General features: G+C 36.3%; 1 long non-coding RNA gene across 2 annotated transcripts in view; it reads left to right on the top strand.

Moving 5' to 3' along the window:
* Positions 1-3,215: 3,215 nt before the first annotated feature.
* LOC123754323 (uncharacterized) overlaps positions 3,216-21,889 on the top strand; it is a 58,208-nt gene continuing 39,534 nt past the window's right edge. The window contains exon 1 of one of the 2 annotated variants that reach the window (XR_006772374.2): positions 3,216-3,385. This is a non-coding gene — a long non-coding RNA (uncharacterized lncRNA). The remainder of the gene's footprint in view (positions 3,386-21,889) is intronic. The other variant, XR_006772375.2, reaches the window with a different exon arrangement.

Here is a 21,889-nt window from a genome sequence, read left to right as displayed (position 1 = left end):
TTACTCTATATATATTATGCTAAATTCTAGGGGCTTTAATAAAATGTACCTTTGTACATCCTTGCTGTTATTATTAATGTTAAACACTTTTTCATTATTGCTAAAACTAAAGATTCTATAATGTAGTACTCTATGCCTACTATCTTGAATCACTTTTTTTTTAATGAATCACCTTTTTGTTGTGTATCATTTTTATATCCCTCGATCATCTCATATGTTAGCTTACTTCTCATTTAGCATTGTTTTCTAATTATACCTGTAAATAATCTTATCTAAGGTATTCAAAGTTTTGCCAGAAACGCTTTACGCAGTAATCATTCCATCACCACCTTTCTCACCCTGCAGACTGAAAAGTCATATACCACCTTCCTAGATCTCAAGTCTGCCTTTGATATTGCAAACCGACATATTACCTTGAGTGAGCTTGCGAAAATGATTATTGTTGGTCGGCTTCTTTGTTGGATCAAGGGTTACTTATCCAACAGGAAGCAATAGGCTCTCAACATTCAACAGTCTTGTGCTGGAACTGTCTTTCTCTAGAACATTACTCCATTTGTTGATTGTGGCCGCCGAAGGCGGCTAGTTTATTGTGCACCCCATACCCATCCTGTGAGCGGTAGCGCAAAAAGCATTACAGATGGCACAAAAGGTCTTTATCAGACCTCATCTTAGATTATTACATAAACAATTTCATCTATCCTTCACACTTTATAGTCACATGTCAGCTAGTTACAGAAAATGATCTATTTTACGAGCTATATATATTTACAGTAAGTCATTATACATTAATGGTATGTCTTATGGCTAATACACAATTGTTTGAGCAATGGAGCAATAGAACATCAGTGATCATTCATCCTAGGCTGACTCGCATCTGGAACTTGTTCGCTCAACAGGTTGATGTATTGGGAGATCAGGTTAAATGATCATATGAAGGCTCTGGCACACGTTGGCTACGGGCTCATCCTGTTCCTTATATGATTGTTTCTAAATGCTGTTAATGAATAAAGTTTATTTCTATTGATGCATATAATAGGCTCATGAAATGAATGGGGTCTTTAGGAGTAGGATTGAACTGAGCTTTTTTTTTTGCAGGGATATTCCTGCGCGGACCCTAAGCTTCTGACTGGCCCACTAAGTGTTGCTTGTTTCTGTTTTACTTGGGCGGAGTAAGAGTATTTATGACTCGTATGGTCGCTTCAGTAAGATTTTGTCCCATGTGTTTAACAACTTCTGCTCTGTTGAATCTAAGTTGAAATCCTAATGGGTTTGTAACTCTGCACTGTGTTATGTTATGTTCCAGTGGTCTATCAGGAATTTCTCCACAGTGTTGACATTTCCTCTCATCTTCCGGAACCTATAAGCCTATTTCCCATGCATATGGGTATCCAAGCCTGATGCGATGTAAGTGTACTTCTGTTGTTCTACTGCTCCATTTCATCAAACTAAGTTGTTCGTAGTTGGTTGAATTCTTGTACCAACCCGCAGATCCTGATGTTGCAACTGCTGTGTTGTGGTTACTGTACATCTTTTGCATTGCTCTGTTTCTAATTACTTTCTTAATCTGTGGTATGTAAATGTCTACATTTCTTCTCTTAGTTGCAAGTTTTGCAGCTTCGTCTGCAATGTCGTTTCCTATTATTCCCACATGACTTGGCTCCCAGTTGATAAGTACCTGTCGGCCTTGTTTTTTGAATGTTTGCATTAATGATATGACATTTATGATCAGATGGATGTTATCACGTATGTGTTCTTGTTGCAAGGTTTCAATGGCAGTTCTGGAATCTGTATGTATGATAACATGTTGTCAGTGTTCAGGAAGAGCATGTTCCAAAGTCTTGAATGGCTACCATCTCTGTTTGTAAAGTTGAACACCCATTTGAGAATCTCCAACTATTTACAGAGTTAATTTCCTGCTTTAACTGCAGCTCTGGTTTCTTGTCCCTGCTGGTCTACCGATCCATATGTGAAGTATGTGAAGCTGTTAGATGCCAAGTTTGCTTCTATATGCATCTGTGCAATATTACGTAGCAGATGAGGATTAGTCTGGTTCTTTTTTTCCTTTAAGAGCCGTAATCTTAAAGTCCGCTGGCAGAGATTACCAAGGGGCTTGCATAACAAAGTCTGCATGTATTTCGTCGACACCCTTCTCAGTGATTGTGTTTGTTATATCAAATGTATTGATGGTGTTTATCACACAATGGGTCCACCTGTTGCTATTGGAGGCTCTTCTGTCCAGAGTTAGTGTTCCAATGATTATATCTTTAAGTGAACTGATTCTAGGTCTAGGCAATATCTTGGTCAGCATGCATTCAGCAATCTCTTTTACCCATATTTCAATCCACGATAGCTTGGTTTCCAGTCTTAGGTTTAGTATTTTAGTCCATCTAGGAACTCCTGTTATGACTCGCATTGCATCGTTTTGAATAACCTCAACATTTGCCCACTGACCAGGAGAAAGAGTGAGTAAGGCAGGCGCTGCATAATCAACTATAGGGAACGACCGACATGTATGTAAAACATTCTTAACACATGGTTTGAGGTGTTGAGAGGCATTTGGAAGGTCATTATTGTAGATGAGAAAGAGGATAGGGCCAAGTATGCTGCCCTGAGGAACACCAGTGTTGATTGGTAGGGTGGGAGAAATTGAATTATTCACAGAAATATGCTGGAGCCTGTCAGTAAGGTAAGACTGAAGATATTGGAGGGAATAACCTGTGACTCCATAATGATGTAATTTAAGAAGGTTATGGTGGTTAACAGTGTCAAAAGCCTTACGTAGGTTAACAAATAACCCAACAGGGAACTCATTTTTATCAAGAGCTGCATGTATCAAGTTAATCATACTAATAAGTGCATCGTTAGTGCCTTTTTGGGGTCTGAAGCCATATTGGCAAGAGCTAAGTATATTGTGTTTGACTAGATAAGAGTAAAGGTGCTTGCAGATTAGTTTTTCAAATATTTTTAAGTTTGGCTTTTTGTCTTATCAAGATCTTGATAATTTTCAACTGTGAAGACGTGGTCGAAGGACTCCACACCCATTATGCTTCATACAGTAAATATTGGTAAGTTATCTTATTATCATATTTGCAGAGATATATTAACAGAACAATTAAAAACGTGTAGTGTACTCTATATATCAAAATATATTACTTTGAAACCCGTATTAATTACTTAAAAAAAAATGGGCTACTTCTATTACAAATTCGCTACTTTTAGACCGTCAGCTCGCTACTTTCAGCAATTTGGCCCTGGCAACCGTGCCTCAGGGCCGGCGCTGGTGGAGACTTGTCTCGTGTTGGGCCACACATTTGTGGTGTGACATCATTTACCTGATTTACTCTAGTGGCCTCGACGAGGTCAGGAAGACGGCGGTTTGTCGAAGGTCTCCCCCATTATTATTATTTGTGCTGATGATCTTTCCAGAGTGACTTTAAAATTTAAATAGAGTTTTGGCATATACTGCTTCGGTGGGTAGGCGGTTCCATGGGTTTATAACCCCGCGGGTGTAAAAGCATCTCCTGTTCTCAGTCCTACATTGTGGCTTGTTGAGCTTGACACCGTTGTTCCTTTGGGTCAAAAGGAGCAACCATTGCTCCTTTGGGTGATAGTCAAAACACTAGAAAAATAATTAAAACCAAATGGGTAGAACATAAGAGAGAAATGAACCCTAATGAACTGAAAAGCTATCCAACTTTTGTCTATTCAAATATAAAACCAAACAGTACCTAATTTCATCTTCATAGTCTTCTACCTAGAGCTTTATCTTCACACTGTTTCTAGTGCTACCCAATCCCCCATTCTTTGTACCTAAGCCATATTCTTCACCATTGTTATCTTAGATCATCTGTTATCATGGTTGTTGTATTGAGTGCATATTCTACTGCATTACTCCTAGTAATGATCCTCATATTGTGCTTCAGTGATCCAATGTATAACCCTTAGATGTTTTCCTAATTGTACTTGGGATTCCTTGTTCATTATTGTGTATTGTTATTCTTGTGTATTGTTCTGATCTGCTTTTGTGTCAAAAATTCTTGCAATGTACCTGTAAACATTTTTTTTTTACAATTTTACTTTAATTATCCTATTTAAAATCATCTGTACTTGTAAAGTAAAGCTGTAAAGTACTTGTTAAACACTTTTTATCAATTTTACTCTTATTTCTCTAAAACTTTCTGTTAGTTTAAGGATTTGCTCTAAGGTTAATTTAAGGACTTTCCTGAAATGCTATGCGTGCTAGTGGCTTTACAATATTGTAATTTCAACTTAAACTCTATGTTCTCTCTTAACCCCCAATGTACTTTCTTGTATATATATAAATAAATAATAAATAAATAAATAATATAAGTGTGGTTTTCTAACAGGAAGATCTTGCGTAAGAAATCTACTTAATATATATGACGGAGATTTTAAAGGAAAGAGATGGTTGGGTTGATTGCATTTTTCTGGATCTAACGGAGTTTTTTGACAGTCGCACATAAAAGATTGTTTTGGAAACTGGAACTTATTGGAGGGATGATGTGAAGACTTCTAACATGCATAACAACATTTCTGACAGAAAAATGAGGGCCAGTAGTCAGAGGCACTGATGACTGGAGAACTGTTACTAGTGGAGTACCACACGATTCAGTTCTAACACCAGTAATGTTCATTATCTATTTCAATTATCTACCAGAAGGAATACAGAATTATATGAACATCTTTGCTGATGATACCAAGCTGCTACTTGGGAAGATAAACTTTTATGATTGTCATGCAGTACAAGTTGACCTGGACAAAATAAGTGTATGAAGCAACATATAGCAGATTAAATTTAATGTGAATAAATGCCATGTATGGAATATGGAAAAAGAGAAAATAAGCCACACAACCTACAAATTATGTGAAAAGGCTTTAAAAACCTTGATAAATTAAGAGATCTAGGTTTGGTTCTGGATAGAAAGCTGTCACAGAAGATCACATAGAGAACATTTTGTGAGGAACATATGCTGTGCTTTCAAACTTTGGAATCAATTTTTAAATACATTGATGGCAAAATATTAAAAGATTTGTTCATGACCCAATTTATTCATAACGGTTGTATAGTGCCATTATCTCAAGAAACACATCAATGAACTGGGAAAGATGCAAAGATATGAAAATAAATAGCTTCCAGAACCTAAAACATGAGCTTTGACGAGAGACTAGAGGTGTTAAATGAAGTATACCAAAGCTAGAAGATAGAAGAAAAAGAGGCAATATGATCACTACATACAAAATATAGTAGTAACAGAAATCAACAAAATTGACAAAGAAAATTTCTTGAAACCTGCAGCTTCAAGAACAATAGGCCATAGCTAATGTAACAAAGATGCCAAAAAAACATCTGAAAGTTCACTTTTGCAAACAGTGGCCGAGGGTTAGAACAAGTTCAGTGAGAAGGCAGTGGATGCCAAAACTGTCAGTAGGTTTCAAAGCACTATATGATAAAAAAAAGGGTACAATATTGGAAATATGGGACATGACTAGTGTAGCTCTCATCCTGTAACTACACTTGGCTAATGACAAATGCACCCTGCCAACCCCATCCCCCCTCCACAGCTGTCATCTTGTAACTATGCTTAGATAATTACACACATACATACACTTCCAACAATTTCAAAACGTGTTTGACTAAATATCTTTGAACTCAACTGACTTGAGTTTGTTCAGCAATGGCTTAAAGCATATATTTAATTATTATTAGATTGATTTACCAATTTTTAAAGCAAATTACAGTATATCTATATTATTTTATCTACGTTTAAGTTGATTAATATTGAAGATCAGAATATTAATGAATCATTATTAAACATTCTTTTCCTTCAAAACATGATTATATTTTTTTATAGTAATTTATGGTACAGTACTTAGTTAAAAATTCTGAAATGTTTATGTACAAGATGCACATCAGAATCTCAGTAGCTACTCTACAGTGAATACAGTATTAAAACATTACACTAAAGAAAGAACCACAAAAGCATTACCTGTACTATGCAGCTGTCTTAGTGTTCTTCACAAAAAATTAAAGATTTACTACTGCATCTACAAAACAGTGGTAAGAACAACAACAATAATTTATCGTTCATTATTATTTAGTCATAATATTTTATTATTTAGTCATAATATTTTATTTAATGAGTATTGGTATCAGTTCCTTACTAAATACAGCTATATGTCTCTGGATGGATCACTTGAGGCTTCATGCCTTAGTCTAACTAAATGTCTTTTACTGGGAAGCTCGTAATGGGATTCTTGTATATAGGTGGAGTTCCACTTGGGCAACACCATTTTCATGGAATGGGTTAGTTTAGTATTCTTTCCTCATAAACTACAATAAAACATCATTGTTACAATCACTAGGTTTACTTCACTTACAATCCTGTACTGTATCCCTATTTCATATTACTGTATGCAGTTCACATACCATTACCAAATATTTGCCAGAATCCAGTACAGCACAAAATACAAACTTCTCATTATCAACCAGCAGGATAACAGTTGTAAATAATTAAAATACATCATATACTAAGTCACACAATCATCTGAAGGTAGCCAATCATTCATATGTGTGTTTAATAATAGTAGATCTTCTATTTGTATGAAGATAACAAAAATTAGTTTTCCCCAACATTTAACAAAATTGTATGTAGGAGCCTTAATTTATGTCAATGCATCAGACTAAAGATTTTATATATACAGTATTTCCTTGCCAAGTTGTACCAAAAATGAAATTTGCTATTAGATGGAATGTTCTGTTTCCATTCTATTTTTCATATCTGAGTTGCATATTAAATTTTTATGATCAAGTTTGCCAATCAGTTATTATTTCAAGTAATAAACACTACTATATACTGCATGTGATTTGTAAATAATACAGGTTTTGGTTACATACTAATATTAAAATTAAAATTAATACAAAAAATACCAAATGAATTTACATTAACCTCTCCTTTTAGTATTCTAAAATACTAAAAATAAAATTTAATATTTACCTAAATTTATGTAAATTTTTATATTACAGTACATCACACAAAAATAGAAGTAATACCAAGAATAAAGAGAATTGCTTAGGAACTCCAGGGAAAAGAACTCATAATACACACATACTGTGCAGCATAATAGTCAGAATCTGATAGGTGTAAGAGGCACTTATTAATTTTAATCTGATTACAGTGTGACCTCAAAAATCTGGACTATAGTATTATGTACCATTTTGGGACCATACAAGGTTTTAAAAAATTTTGTTTTTAAATTTTGGTTCAGTTCTTAGCAAAATGCTAAGATATTTTTTGATAAGTGCAAACTCAATATATAAACAAGGATTTGTTCAGTATTATTTTTAATTTTTAAGTTACCTTTTATTTATTATTTATTTTATTTATTTATTTATATGTATACAAGAAGGTATATTGGGATTGTGAGGATACATAGCATAGTAATTACATGCTTGTAAAGCCACTAGTACGCGCAGCGTTTTGGGCAGGTCCTTAATCTAAGAAAATTTTAAGTAGGTAAATACTAGCAAAATTTAAAAAAATGATAACAGTTACATAGCAAGAAAAAATAAAAGATGAGAGAAAATTGTAGGTATATTAACACACATAGGTAGCTCAGGTTGATTGCAATGACAGCTTGAATGGTAGTTTAACAAAAATTAGTAGGCACAATACAGCATATGGCTAGCACATAAAAGAAGACAGCAATGAACACAATGATAAAGTTGTTAGGATTAAGTACATAAAGATTGGGAGATTGGGTAACACTAGATACAGAGCAAATTTAAAGCTTAGTGTAGGAAACTACGAAGATGAAATTAGGTACTTTTTGGTTTTGTTTTTGAATGAGGCAAAAGTTTGACAGCTTTTCAATTCACTAGGGAGTGAGTTCCATAGACTAGGTCCCTTTATTTGCATAGTGTTTACACAGATTAAGTTTGACCCTGGGGATATCAAAGATATATTTATTTCTGGTGTGGTGATAATGGGTCCTATTACATCTGTCCAGTGAGAGTTTCAGAGCATGGTTTGCATTTAAGAACAGGGTTTTGTAAATGTAGTTGACACAAGAGAATGTGTGGAGGGAATTAATATATAGCATGTTAAGGGATTTAAACATTCTTGTACAGCCACTAGCACGCATAGCGTTTCGGGGAAGACCTTAATCCTAATATTCCCTGGAATATGACCCAATGATTTGATCTCTGTACCCCATTTTTCCCCTGCTCCTGTGAAGGGGCATGCCATTTTGAAATGGTATATGCTCCCAATGGGCTGAGAAATCACAAGAGCATGGTGTACTGTGACCTTTTAGTGTGCATGTAACCTTTTAGGAAGTCCATATTTATCCTTGCAAACTGTCTGAACTATCTCACTGAAATTTGTGACACTGAACGCTTCTCTTTCATTTTCTTTTCTATTAGAATTCTCTCTCCTGGTAATAAATTCTAAAATCTTTATTACACACAGAAATCACAATAGCGTGATGCATCAATGAACAAATCCACAAGGGCCGTGGCGAGGATTCGAACCTATATCCGAGATCATCCCAGACGCTGCCTTAATCGACTGAGCTGCGACATGGTCAAAAGAGTTGAAACCAGAAGTTCTACTGAACTTACTTGGATCCTGCAGCCTCTCCAAGACACAAACCAGGAGTTGCGGGAGTTGTGTAAAACCCTGGTTTGTGTCTCGGAGAGGCTGCAGGATCCAAGTAAGTTCAGTAGAACTTCTGGTTTCAACTCTTTTGACCATGTCGTAGCTAACGTAGGTTCGAATCCTTGTCACGGCCCTTGTGGATTTGTTCTAAAATCTTTACTTTTAGTTTTTCCCCAAAACAATGTGTGCCAACAGCACACTTGACCAGCCTCCTTTCCCCTTCAGCCATGATCACTTTTAACATCAATTTATCATTTGGTGTATATTATGATATCTGTTCTTCCTCATATCTGGTATATAGCAAAACTATTCTTCCTGGTAAACATCTTTTGTACTTGTAAATGAAGCAGTATTCAAAGATAAATCTATGAAAATTCCTGGAGTAATGAGAGGTTGACGGCACCAGCACAGAGTAAAATTCACATGGGCTAGGACAGACTCATACTGTGTCAGAAGGACTGGAATAGCTACATAAAAAATTGAGCTTTAAGTATAATAATAAGCCACTCTTTGGGTAGAACCTTTGAGGCTAGAATCATCTTTGGCACTGATATCCAAGGGACATTCACAGTACACCATGCTCTTGTGATTTCTCAGCCCATTGGAAGCAAATACCATTTCAAAATGGCATGCCCCTTCACAGGAGTAGGGAAAAATGGGGTACAGAGATCAAATCATTGAGTCGTATTCCAGGGAATATTAGGATTAAGAACTTGCCCGAAACGCTATGCGTGCTAGTGGCTGTACAAGAATGTAAGAACTCTTGTATATATAAATAAACAAAAAAATAAACAAAATTCCACCACTGATTGAGCTTGCCCAAAAATAACTAAAGATACAAAACATACAATCTTACCCCAAGACATGTTAAATATTGTAAGAAGTTGTTTTTTCCATCATCATGGGGCCTGTTGGCCAGTGGGGCCTGATGGCTAAGTGGATAGCGCTCGGGGTTTGAAATCCTAAGGGTCTGGGTTTGATCCCCGACGGAGGCGGAAATAAACGGGTTGTTTCTTTCACCCTGATGACCCTGTTCACTTATCAATAAATAGGTACCTGGGAGTTAGACAGCTGCTATGTGTGGGGATGTGTGTGTGAAAATTAGGATTAAGGATTTACTGAAATGCTATAAGTGCTAGTGGCTGTACAAAAATGTAAGAACTCTTGTATAAAAAAATAAAAAAAAAAAAATAAAAAAAATAAAAAATAATAGTAATCCTTCTCCCAGATGAAGTAGACTTCCCTTCCAGTCGGAAACTAGCCATGTCGATTATCTGGCCGAAGCCCTCACCTCAAGGGATCCAAATACCTGTACTGTATCAGCCACAGGTTTGTATAAGACATGTGGTTGATTATGAGAAAGTTTTATACCAGTAGACACTTGTTCACTTGGTAGCAAATGAGGATGGAACAAGAGAGGGTAATTTTAGCTACAAGTGTAGCAAGGAGGCCTGTACTAACTGCATAGCCAGGACCTTTGACCCCACATTTGGGAAAGAAAGGGAATTTGTATACTGCTTAGGACTAAAAACTAAAAGAGGAACATGGTCAAGTATTGGTAAGGCCATACATCCTGCCTCCTGATTGGTGAATCCTTGCTCAAGGAAGTGAGATGTTACACTAATCAGGAAAGTCATTCCTTTGTCAGTAGCCATAGGATAGCCATAGGATCTATGGGGCGGGAAGATTTCGTTACAATCCGTGTTTAATGTCAAGTTAACCTACAGTGACAATATTCATAAAGAGTATTAAAAAATCCATTGGAATTAGTACAGTATTTGTATAACTCTATTGTTTATTCAAGATTTGTTACAGTAACAAACATAACATGATAATCATAAAACAGTTGTGTACCTAGAATTTGGTCTATTAAAGTATCAGTGAGGTGATTAAGTACAATGGAGAATGGTTGCAATGTAAACTTATTATACACTTTTCAAGGAATTCTAAAAGATAGATATGTTTGTACCACAAGGTACACTGGGAATCAAGCCTGAGTATTAACAATGTCAAATCTATCTGAATTTTTCCCATGTTAAAAATTCGTGATAATTAAGGGTAGGTTTCCTGATATTGAACAACTGTTCTCATAGTAAAATCCTAAAGAATTTTTAAGGTTTTCATTCCAGAATTTTGAAGCCCAGATTTTTGAAGTCACTGTATTTCACACTCAGATACCATTCATTTACTGTACTTGGTAACATGACAAATAAATATACAGACAAGATTTTCAAATACATGTACCTTTAGGATACAGGCAAACTTACTCTTTTATATCACAGCTACAAATGAATGTTAAGTGGTTGTTACTACATCAACTTACCTCATTCTGGTGTGCACACCAAAAATAATTTATAACCTTGTAAATCACACTTTCTGGGAGGGCCACATCAGTAAGTCCCAAATGCTACAACCTTAGCCAAGGAGTGCCTACAAGTGACTGGGACCAGAACCTGGCCTCATCAAAGAGGCTAAGGGAAGCCTGGGGATCAGAGATCACTACACTACAGTACCAGGAAAACCCTACCAGAAAGCAAACCATTGCTCCAAAACAAGCATCTACTTGAACAAATTTGGAACCCTGATAATGTTAATGTGAACCTGTTGGCAAGTCATGGGCCTTTGATGTTTACACTGTGGTCCCTAATTGAGCTTATAGCACCACGACTTTTCATTAGATTTTTTACTTTGTAACACATTTCTCACCTCAGTATATTATAATTTTATTGTGCATAGTTTGGAACTGTATACTGTATTGCTGTACAGTATCATCCATAAGCACATGAAATATCTCTCATCTACATTCCAAACTGTAAGTTACGGCAACAAAAGCAATGCCTAAATATGCTTGCCTGCCACTAGATAGGTGATCCAGGGTCTTGACCAGTCAGCCAGCTCATTCACAAACTTGGCTCATATCTGATGACACTCAGCTTTAAAGAGCTGTCAAATTTTGACCTGAAGACAAGTGGTTGTGGCTATCCCTGAAACAATCAATGGTGTGGAGCCATTAATTGATTTTGTTCCATATTTAGCTTCACATTTTCTTTTCCACCCATCTGGTGAGTACCGTGAGTTGTCAGTTTGCTCCAATTGTAGTGGTCAGTTATACCAATATTCAGTTTGTAATGAATTGTAGTGGAAGCAATACTAGTGCTTCCCTGGTATTCACCTTGCAGTGCCCTGCCCCTTACCTTCTCTGATATACTAGCTTGTATTGCCCCTGCCCTTCCAGGATTATCTTCCCTGCAGGGCTCAATTTGTCTCTGTTCAAGGTATTGTATCTCGCTTCAGGGAACTATCAGCTTTGGTCCCTCTCCGAAGCCAGTAGATGGAATGCTAATTTTAGCAGGCCAAGTGGTATGTTTTTTTCTGTAATCAGGCACTAGACTGGAACTGGAAGAATGTTGGCTTAAGTGTTTCATGTGTATCTAGGTTTTTCCTTCAAGGCAATCAGTGCTGCTTTATATGTGCTGGCCTTGCCATGTGAGGTTGGGGCAAGCAGATCCATGTCTTAGTGCCTAAGTAGTCCAAGTCATTGTTGGCAATGGATCACAAGGCTTGTCTCAAGTTGGCATATATTCTCAGGGTCTGTGCAATGCAGATCTTTTCTGGGCAGTTGCATTTGGAGTCTGGACGCCTTGTTGTCAAACCCGATGGCCACTGCTTTGTGGTCCGTGCAGCAGATAATATGCTCAAGCTACTTGCACTGCTTTAGTAAGATGCGGTGATGGACTTCTGTGCATCTCACCAGACTTCATGGCAGGCAGTGTTGAATTCTCTCCAGGATTCCACTTGGTCTCTTCCTTTGATTTTCAGTATCCTGTTCTCTACTGTTCCTTGAAATGGAGGTTGTACAGGTGTTAGTGTCTGTACAACTTTTCAACTGTTTAGCTAAATGTTTCCGATGTGATTCAGAACCTAAACTCGGCTTCCAGGCAGTCGAGAAGTCGGACTCTTGGCTCAGTTAGGGATTCTGTGGCATAGGTTCCACGGGCACTTGCAGTTCTACCAGCAGAGGCATTTTACCTGGTTTGGTGGGCAGTATGGTTCCTTCCACTAATCTTATTGTTGCATGCCCCAGTAATGGTGTGGTGATGGAATGTCCAAGTGCCTTTTGACACACACCCAAGATGCTTGGGCGTAAAGTGTCGTGTCTCGGTCTTCGGTGAGTGTGGCCCTCCGTACCTTCAGAGCCTTTGAGTCTTGCACAGCCATCTAACTCCACTCATCTGCAGTCACTGGAAATTTGTTTGGCAAGTGGTGATCACTGTGATGGCCTTGCAGTAGGTGTTTCCCATCTGTTCTTTGTTCCCATGGTGACACACACACTAGAGCCATATTTCAGTCTTAACCTGTTAATATCAACAAGTATATTTGCAACTTTCCAGATGACCTTGTGTGTCCCAAGTTCGTCAGGTTATTTTTTAGCAGTCCTTGGTTCATTTTATTGGGATTTAGTCCAACATGAAGTTCTTGGGATTTAGTCCAACATGAAGTTCACATTCTCAGCATGTTGAATGTGCCTGTGGATGGCCTCTTCTGCTTTCATCTGATTTTTGCACAGTAGTCAATGAACAATGTGACCTTCCTCTGGCTTTGGAAGGCATCTTGGCTGTCCTCAAGTGTACCTGTTCAATTGGTTATTGACATTTGGTTACAGCCTGGGTGGCATCATGCTCTTTGTCTTCTCACTATGTTTTGATGTTAAATGCACATCATTTCTGGAGTGTACGTTAATGCTTTGTTGGTTACGGCTGTTTTCTCTGGTTCCTTGTTCTAAAGTTTGTCTGCCCCAGGTCACTCAGACGGTGGTCTAGCTTAGCCTGCCCGACATACTGCATACCTCTGTTCTAATGATTCCATGGGTTTGAGATTTTGTCAGCCTTCTTCACCAATATGTCTATGGGAAATAACAGACCAAAGGGTTTCTGGAGGTCTGAGTATTAGCCTTCATTATTTGTAAAGTGTTCCTCGGCCACAATATGCTTGGGTGTCTGGTCTAGTGCTGAGTACCATTGCTTTTTTACATCTCTTTGATCTACTCTCTCCAGTGGTAAGCTCTAGCCATCTTCATGTGTTGTTTTAAATTTATGTTTGTTTTTCAGATTTGGCCTCCTCTGATGAGGCTCCATTGTGAAATAGCATCAATAATAGCTCCTGATGGAGCCTTCCCAGAAATCCAGTGTTGAATGTTATAAACTGTCTCTTCTTTGTAGGCCACTCAATAGCGCCTTATTATCTTCCCATACAGTTAGAGGGGGTTAATTTTGGATGATTCGTGATTGAGCTGGGTAGCTTACTGAGATATCTGATTCTTTGGGCTGCCATCTGGTGGCAGGTAAGAATCTAAAAGGTGATTTTTCCACAATAACAACTGTTGACATTATCATCATCAGGATTACAAACTTCTCCATTGCTTCTTGGTGAGATTTTCTTGGTACGGAAAATACAATGGTTGCGGGTCTTACAGGGTTGGGGGGTTTCCTCATGCCTTGAGAAGCTACTGAGTGGTTCATTATAAATGGGCATTTCATTACTGTACATTCAACGCTGCATTTCGGTTTAATTCCTCAATCATTTAACTTTTCTGTAATACTACAATGTAATATTTGCCTTTTTTATTTTTATTTTTCTTGGTTTAAATATATTTTGGATTCTTTTTTACCTATATTTCACTCTTCAGAAAAATAATATTGTATTATTACTTGGAATAAAATATATTACTTGTGCTGACATTAGGACGAGAAAAGTAATGAGTAAATTTTTGTGTAAGCATTATTAATGATTGAAACCAACCAAGCCATATAATAAAAAAAAAACTAGTTATGATCTTAGCCCATTTTACCTTTAATTATAGAAAACACTTAATGTGAACTTAGCAGCATTATTTGTCTAATAATCAACAACTACACCTTAATTAAAGAATAAGTGCCAAACTGATTTGCATATTTTCATTGGCTATAGCTTGGTCCCCTACTTACATCTGTTTATTTGCAATAAAGCTATCTTATTACCTAGTTTATATCCAAGATCAGGTTATTAATGTCTTCATGATAGTTAATACAAACTTCAAATAAAGATGTAACAACGAGGAAAAAATATATGGAACTCATCACAATAAATTTTAACTTAATAATGGAGTACGTCAGTGAGTGCAATTGTAATTTAAGACCATATTTTGCTGCTTAGCAGATCAATGCAAATTAAGACTACAGAACTGTATAACCTATCAATATAGATTAAAACATTTTAAAAACACTTTAAACTGTATATTAAAACTTGTATGAAAGATAAATTGCAATACAGTACTCTAAAAAAATCAAACTGCAAGGAACATTGGAATGAATGGGTGGGTTGGAAATAAGACACTAATCCATGTATTAACCCTAGCCCCAGTTAGTGTGTCATTTATAAATATATATTTATCAACATACTCTATATAATAATTACACATTTTCAACATGCCACTGATAAGGAAGAGGGCAAGACAAGAATATATATATTTCTGACACACCTAAAAACTTTCAAAGGCTGATAAACAATGTACGTAATCCACTTGCATATTGAATTTCACATCTGTTGAGCTCTTAACAAAAATAATGCCCAATTCGTGGTACAGCTGCCTTTGGTGCATATTATTTTATGTGATTTGCAAATTTTTTATCATTTGACTTCTAAAGTAAAAAAAAAAAAAAAGAAAGTCACTAATGTTCAAAATATTATAGTAATTGAGGATGCCAAGAGTTCAGCATTTAGAAGACAACCATCTTTACGTTTCCTTCAGTTAAGAGTGTGGATTGATGAGACTGACAGAGATGTATAAAAACAACATGCTTTAATTACCTTTACACCAAGACCGACTGATAAATTCCTATATTATTTTAACAATCCAAGATACCATACTAAATATCATTGGAAAACTGGATAGTAGTAGTTTATCACATCTAACCTCTAATTGGCAGTGGGTGAGTTCATGAGAAAACATACAATTGCACATAATTATATTATATTATATATATATATATATATATATATATATATATATATATATATATATATATATATATATATTAATATGTGCAATTGACAATCACGAAACACTGATCATTTGTAAGCAGAAAATCCACAGAGAAACGGAAAAGAAAGATGAACGTTTCGGCCGATGAAGTCAACACCAGACTCGGTCTGGTGTTGACAAGGCCGAAACGTTCACCTTTCTTTTCTGTTTCTCTGTGGATTTTCCGAGCACGCGCGCACACACACACACACACACACACACACACACATATATATATATATATACTGTATATATATACATACATACATACATACCACGGAGGAAGAATTGAAACAGTAATTTCCTTAAGTACTTTCATATATTAATACATCTTCAGAAGGAATGATTTACAAGTTATGTTGTTGTTAAAGATTTAGCTACTCAGGACGAACTGTCCATGTAGCACGGGCTATGGTGAGCCCGTAAACAGATAATATAAGTTATATTACAAGTTAACACTTTCGCGCTTTATATTAGAGATAACTCGTCGCCGTTTTTTCTTACGATTCCGCATAACAGCCTACTTTTCTCGTCCATCGAAAAAATATTTCTATAAATTCCATTTTTTAACCGATATGGATGGGGATACTCTCAGATTATATACGTTTTATTTGCGAATTTCTTGGTACCAGAATGAATATTATATCACATAAACTTCTATGAGTAAAAAAAAAAATACACAAAGTATGTTTGGGGGTGTGGCGAGCGTGTGGCAGTGGGTTCCCGTTAGCCGTTGATATATCCAACACGTGGGAAATATTTGTATGTGTTATGTATATGTCTGTGTAGGGAATTTTACTGCGATCACTGTCATACAAATTATAAAATGTTTCAACAAGTATAAACATGACAAACATCAAACGAACGAAAACAATGCGTTCGTTTCTGCCGCGAACGCATACTGAGCGACGTGGTTCTATATTTGGCGCTTTTCTTACACATGCTTTGTACAAATGTTATACATTTCAACTTATAGAAAATTTTATTGCGAACACATTGGTATAAAAAAGAAATACGTACATAGAAAAGTAGGGTCAGGAAACATATAAACTTTCCAAGCATCATTTCCCCCCTGTGTTTTCGCCAGTGCGCTCGCGGCTAACTACTCTCCACTTCACACACTCTTGCGGGTGGGCAATTACCTATATTAAACATTCATATGCATATGTCCGTGTAGAGAATTTTATTGCGATTCCAATGATACCAAAATTAGCGATGTAGGACAACTGTAGGCTTCGCAACCATTAAGAGAATGGAAACATTTTGTTGCTGTTTGGCGCTCTCGGCGAGTGATCTGCATAGTTTTTTATTTGGTGTTGATACTCCTTATGCTTGGGCGGCATTTTATAGGTATGGTCTTATAGACAATTTCATTGCGAACACAGTGATACCAAATTTAAATACGTGCGCCTTCAATTATTGTCAGGACAGTCAAAAGAGTGTACACTTTTTCGGTCTTACCGCGTAGGCGGGCGAAGTGCCGAAAGCATCTGGGGTATTGCTTTTTTTTGAGCGCCGAGAGCGCGAAAGTGTTAAGTACAGTATTGGACAAATATATAGGCAGGAGAGAGAGAGGTGAAGTGAGGTGAGGTACAATGAAAAATGAATGGAAATTAGGTGGATATAAATAAGAGCCACATAAGAAATGCAGAAGGCCTATTGGCCCATACGAGGCAACTCCTATTTATACCCACCAATAGGCCCACACATGGATAATAATAGCATAAGATAGTAAATATTTACAATGAATTAGTGAGACAAATGTGTATCAATGATCCTATTCAAATCGCCCTTTAATTGATAAATCAAAAATGGATCTAAGTTATATAAACCACTGCTAATGTTCAAAATATATTCTTTTGTAATCTGTATTAAAGTAGATTCAATTATGTTCCTATTGAAAGTGATTTTACAATTCGTTATTGAAGAAGCCATCTTCCAATCTGGTGAGAATTTTCTGACAAATGAACAAACAAAGCATTAGACCATGTTTTTACAGAGTACAGTATTTATGTTGCGAAATTCTACATTTCAAATCTTTAGATGTTTGCCCAACATAGAACCTATTACAGTCTTTACAAGGTATTTTATAAATGACACAATTATCACTAAGTGATAATACGGGGCCAATAGGCCTTCTGCATTTCTTATGCGGCTCTTATTTATATCCACCTAATTCCCATTAATTTTTCATTGTACCTCACCTCACTTCACCTCTCTCCCCTACCTATATATTTGTCCAATACTTGATTTATATATCATTCCTTCTAAAGATGTATTAATATATGAAAGTGCTTAAGGAAATTCCTGTTTCAATTCTTCCTCCGTGGTCTGACACTGTCACATTTTTCATCACGTGTTAATTTTCATGATTTACACACACACATATATATATATATATATATATATATATATATATATATATATATATATATATATATATATATAATATGTCGTACAGTACCTAGTAGCCAGAACGCACTTCGGCCTACTATGCAAGGCCCGATTTGCCTAATAAGCCAAGTTTTCCTGAATTAATATATTTTCTCTAATTTTTTTCTTATGAAATGATAAAGCTACCCATTTCATTATGTATGAGGTCAATTTTTTTTTATTGGAGTTAAAATTAACGTAGATATATGACCGAACCTAACCAACCCTACCTAACCTAACCTAACCTATCTTTTTAGGTTAGGTTAGGTTAGGTAGCCGATAAAGCTAGGTTAGGTTAGGTAGGTTAGGTTGCCGAAACACAATTAATTCATGAAAACTTGGCTTATTAGGCAAATTGGGCCTTGCATAGTAGGCTGAGAAGGACGTTCTGGCTACTAGGTACGACATATATATATATATACTGTATATATATATATATATATATATATATATATATATATATATATATATATATATATATATATACGCACACACACATACATACATATATACTGTATATATAATTTAATGAATGCCACACCACAGTTGCCTAGCAAACTGAGTTTTCATGAAAAACATAATTTCAAAAATGTTCTTTTATGGTATTTCATTGAATTATATATGATTATAATTTTGTTATTTGAGTCAAATATAGAAATTTCGCCAAACCTTACCCTCTCAGAAAATTTATTAAAAAGGACTGAAACGACTCTACAGGTCTCTCAGAAAATGTAATATTATGAATCAATACAATTTTTAGGGAAAAACACCAAACAATTTATACCTGACTCCATGAAAATTGCAAGGGGGATCTCTATAAATGCTGATATTTCTTAAATCATTGACGTTAGGCAAATCCCAACATGTGTATGTCCAACCTATACCCCAGATCATTTTCCCTGCCAAGTTGGGTGAGGCTAGCCCCAAGAGTCTAGCTTCCATCCTTAAACTGACATTTTCTATATACAGTACTGTATACAGAATATATACTAGTGTGGATACCCGGTGGCAATACCTGGGATAGTCTCTCCACCCCATTCTACCTCTCCACACATCACTCCTCTCCCATCCCTATGCCTGGCCAGGATGAAGCCAGAGGAAACTGGTGGAAGTCCGTAGCGATTCTGACATGCAAATCAATTGTCGGAGCTGGGTATAGGGGCAAAAGTCTCTCTGAGCCATCTAGTGACTGGTTCCCTCTTAAGTTTCCCTCAGGATAGATGCCAAGCTTGCTTGAATGCTGAAGCTTCAGCGACTAATCTGAGTATCTAGTGGACCATTTTTGGTAAGCAGAACTAGCACTGTGGGATGAACCAAATGTTAAGTTAAGGCCTAAATGAGTGCTCATTTAGATCCCATTGAAAGGCATTAGATCCTCTTCCATCCCCCACTACTCCCTCCAATCTCTTCAACTTTCCTTTTCTCCCCCTCCCTCCATGTTTGGCCTTCTACCTGAAACAGAGACATTTCCATTTTACATACTGGGAGCGAGTACTCAGCATTGCCCGGGTCTGTCTGTCTGTCTCTCTCTCCCTCTCTAAATACTTACATTAATTTTACAGAGCTATTTTCACCACTAACCATCTTCCCAACTACTATTTTCATCACTCAATCAAATTAATTGAGTTAATTGTTTTCAAGTAAGCTATAAAGCCTACAGACATCACATTCGTGGTTTAATTTAAGACTTCAAGCGATTTCATGAAAAAAAAGATGTGGCATGGGGGTAAGTTTCAGGCTCGTATTTTTTTTTAAGTATTTAACATGCCTACCCTGACCAGCTTATGTCTGTCCCATACTCCAAACTATTCCCCATGCAAATTTGGGTAAGGCTAGTCCCTATTGTCTGGCCTCCAATTTTTGACAGAAAAGACATTCTTATAATATAGCTATAATAATAATAATAATAATTTATTCACAAGAAGGTACCTTCTACTTGAAATGGTAGGTGATATTACATAAGATTGGTATCTGTACATTCTTGCAAAGCCACAAACATGCATAGCATTTCGGGCAGGTCCTGTATCTAACATGTCAGGTAAGATAAAAAGGTACATTGTAGTAACGTTTTATATCAACAAATAACTACAATATAAATTGACAGAGGTGATTACACTGGTAAAGATATGTCTTAAGTACAGTACTAATATTGGGGAAGTGGTAGTACAAGATACAGTGAGAGTTTGAAGCACAGTAGGAAACTATGAGGATGAAATTAGCAACTTTTTAGTTTTGCTTTTGAATAGGGCATAGGTTGGACAATTTTTTAATTCATCAGGGAATGAGTTCCAAAGACTGAGTCCTTTTATTTGCATGGAGTGTTTGCACAGATATAGTTCGACTCTGGGGATATCAAAAAGATATTTATTTCTGGTGTGGTGCTCAGGGGTTCTATTACATTTATCAAGGTAAAGTTTCAGATCAGGATTAGCATTCAGGAACAAGGTTTTGTACATGTAAATAGCACATGAGAATGTGTGAAGTGAGTGTATGTTTAGCATGTTAAGGGATTTAAACAGAGGGGCTGTGTGTTGTCTGAAGACAAGAGTTTGTTATAGTTCTGATAGCAGATTTTTGATGAGTGATGATGGACTTGAGGTAATTTGCAGTGGCTGAACCCCATGCACAAATACCATATGTAAGATAGGGATAGATTAATGCATAGTATAATGAGAGGAGAGCAGAGTAGAGAACATAATATCTGATTTTAGAAAGTATACTGACCGTTTTTGAGCTTCTTTTTGGCTAAGTGTTGTATGGGGGTGCTGAAGTTCAATGTATAGCTCTTGTCAATGTATAGGCCAAGGAACTTTACCTCATTTTTATTGGTAATGTTAAGAACATAAGAACATAAGAACAAAGGTAACTGCAGAAGGCCTATTGGCCCATACGAGGCAGCTCCTATTCTATAACCACCCAATCCCACTAATCCCACTGACAATGTTAACATTGTCTATCTGAAGTTGAATTTAATTTGATTTAGTACCAAATAAAACGTAGTAAGTCTTTTCTATGTTTAGTGTGAGTTTTTTGGTTGACATCCATGACTTTTTTTTTAATTCATTATTGACAATATTATTTAGAGTGTGGGGGTTGGGGTCAGAATAAAGGTAGCAAATACCTTCATCTATTCGACTGGGAGGTAGCAAATACCTTCCAGTCAGCAAATAGTTAAGGTTTAAGAATGTTAGAAACATTTGGTAAATCATTGATGTATATAAGAAATAGGAGAGGTCCTAAGATGCTGCCCTGTGGCACTCCTACTGTTAATGATGGAGTGGGGGGAGGTTATGTTATTGATGGCTACATATTGGTGTCTGTCACTGAGATTGGAACGAATATAGTTCAGAGTAAGGCCTCAGATACCATAGTGATGAAGTTTATGTAAGCAGTTGTTATAGTTTACAGTATCAAAGGCCTTTCTCAGGTCAATGAAGAGGCCAATTGGGAACTCATTTTTGTCAAGGGCTGTGTTAAAGCAGGCTAACAATGGCATCATTGGTACTCTTGCAGGAATGGAAACCAAACTGGCAGGGGACTTAATATGTTGAGTTTTACAAAATAGGAATAGAGTTGTTTGTAAATAATTTTTTCAAATATTTTTAAAATTATAGGTAGATTTTATATTGGTCTATAATTATTCATGTCAGCTGTCTAGCATCCTTTATGAACTTGCATCACTCTTGCTTTTTTAAGGATATCAGGAAAAGTATAACAC

Source organism: Procambarus clarkii, chromosome 18 (assembly GCF_040958095.1).
Source record: "Procambarus clarkii isolate CNS0578487 chromosome 18, FALCON_Pclarkii_2.0, whole genome shotgun sequence".
In the NCBI taxonomy this organism is placed as follows: Eukaryota; Metazoa; Arthropoda; class Malacostraca; order Decapoda; family Cambaridae; genus Procambarus; species Procambarus clarkii.
Note: the sequence above shows the minus strand (reverse complement) of the source record. Positions and strands in the feature narration are given on the sequence as shown.